This window comes from Lactuca virosa, chromosome 6, assembly GCF_052849685.1.
Source record: "Lactuca virosa cultivar CGN04683 chromosome 6, Lactuca_virosa_CGN04683_v6, whole genome shotgun sequence".
NCBI classification, from domain to species: Eukaryota; Viridiplantae; Streptophyta; class Magnoliopsida; order Asterales; family Asteraceae; genus Lactuca; species Lactuca virosa.
The window spans coordinates 255294042-255296663 of record NC_136431.1 but is presented as its reverse complement, the minus strand read 5'-3'; positions in this window follow the sequence as shown (position 1 = coordinate 255296663).

Below are 2622 nucleotides of genomic sequence, written 5' to 3'. Positions count from 1 at the left end.
AATTGATTCCGTCTTATTCTAGTCTGTCGTTACCATCGTTTCGGTAATGACTAAGAAGATGATTGTTATTCCGACCCTAGTGGTCATATCAAATTGAGTCCGACTACGATGAGTTGTTATGTGGTTCAGAGAACCAAGTTCGATGTAGCAGTTGACTTAAGCCGAATTGAAGTAAAGGCTGATCAAAGCGATCAATAGAAGTATCGCGTTCGTTGTTAAAGATGTTGGGTTAGGTTGTATTCTGACCCAAAGGGATGAAGTGATAGCGTATGCATTGAGGCAACGGCGCTGGCTAGAGTTACTCAAGGACTACGACTGTGAGATACTTTACCACCCTGGTAAAGCAAGTGTTGTTGCTAATGCTCTTAGTCGGAAGGTGAATCTTGAAAGGAATAGGCCAAGAGCGTTGAGAATTGAAGTTGTCTCTACAAATGGGAAGTATAAAAGAAAGCTCAGGAGGAAGCTTTAGAGAAAAATGACCGAAAGGAGGAACGTTTGGGATAAAACGTTGGTGTTTGATACAAACGGTCAAAGACTGAAGGTATTCAAAGGTAGGATTTGGGTACCTAAGATGGGAGGAGTAAGAGGTCTTCTGATGGAAGAAGCTCACAAAACCATGTACTCGATTCATCCCGGCAGTGCGAAAATGTATAGGGATCTAAAACCCTATTACTGGTGGCCGATGGTGAAGCTCGATGTTGCTAAGTATGTGGCTGAGTGTGTAACTTGTGCTAGGGTTAAGGCACAATATCAGAAACCATATGGGAGTTTAGATCCTTTACCTGTACCCATGGGTAAATGGGAAGGTATCACTATGGATTTTGTGACTAAACTACCCAGAACAAGGAACAGTCACGACATGATTTGGGTGGTCGTTGATCGCTTCACTAAGAGTACGCATTTCATAGCAGCCAACGAGAAATGGTCTATGGATAAACTTGCGAATTCTTACGTGAAGGAAGTTGTAAGGCTTCACGGTGTTTCGTTAATGATTGTATCCAATCGTGACAAGCCGTTTTACCTCAAGGTTTTGAAGGAGGCTATAAGCGGAATTGGATACCAAGTTGTGTTTGAATACAGCTTACCATCCACAAACCGATGGTAGAGCGAACGAACAATTCAAACATTGGAGGATATGCTGAGAGCATGTACCCTGGAATTCCAAGGTAACTAGGGTAAACACTTACCTCTAGTAGAATTTTCCTATAGTAATAGTTTCCACTCAAGCATCAAGATGGCACCTTATCACGCTTTGTATGGGGAAAAGTGTCGAATGCTGTCATGTTGGCTGGAAGCTGGGGAAAAGCAGTTTATGGGACTTGAAATAATCCATCAGACTGCTGAAAAGTTGAAAGTGATTAGGGAAAGGAGGTTAGCTGCTCAAAAGAGTTATGCTAACAAGAAAAGACAACCGATATCATTCGAAGTTGGAGATTCGGTTTTACTTAAAGTCTCTCCGTGGAAGGGACTTATAAGATGTGGTAAGAGGGGAAAATTGAGTCCAAGGTTTATTGGACCATTTAAAGTTCTTCAGAGAATCGGGAATCAAGCTTACAAGCTAGAATTACCGGAAGAACTGGAGGGTATTCATAACACCTTTCGTGTGTGTTATTTAAGAAAATTTACGGGAGATGTGCCCGACATAATTCCCATTTCTAAATTAAGGTTGGATGAAAACAAGAGGTTTATTAAAGAACCTGAGGCAATCGTTGACCGTAAGACTAGGAAGTTGTGATATAAAAATGGTCGATTTAGTGCTTGTGCGTTGGAAACATACGAATGGGCCCAATCTCACCTGGGAAACGGAGAGTGACATGAGGAGTCGCTACCCGTATTTGTTTGCTGATGTGTGATTCTGGGGACGGAATCATTCTAAGGGGTAGAGAGTTGTAACGCCCGTGTTTCTAAGCTAGACATTAATATTGACATAATGGTCTAGGTTAACCTTTGTAACTCATTTAGAAGAAATGAAAAGGAATTATGTTAATTTTATGTGAATTATGTGTTTTATGCTTAATTATTAGGGTTTAATTAATTAAGAATAAAAATGAGCGTCAAAATTAAATATTAGATAAAGCCGATATCTATTAAGAAACTTGTAGTGGGCGTGACAAGGATTACGGATATATAAAGAATGCCGAAATCCAAGTTATAACGAAGAAGTTATGACATGTCGAAGTTTCGCGACAAAACCGGCACGGGGCCGAATGTCGTAAAAAGTGAGTTTTTGATAAACTACTTTTTAGCCTTAGTGATCTAAACGAAACTTGTAGTGTTCGTTAAACCGAGAGTAGGTATAAAAAGAACGCCCAAATCTGACTTCGTATGAGGAAGTTATGATTTTTCGAAGTTTCAGCTTAGCAGTAGACAGCTAAAAACTCAAATTTTAGATCGATTGATTTTTAGCCGACACGACCTAAACGAGAATCGAAGGTCTCGTCATTAGTAGCACAACGGTAAAAAGTCTGACGAAAACGGACGTCGGATGAAGAAGTTATGAATTTTTAACGGATTTCCTGTCTCGGTCTGTTAAAAATAATAATATAAAAATTAAAGTCAAAATTAGCCGACGAAGTCTAAAGGAAAGTTGTAGAGCATAATGTTACCTACGCGTGTATATAA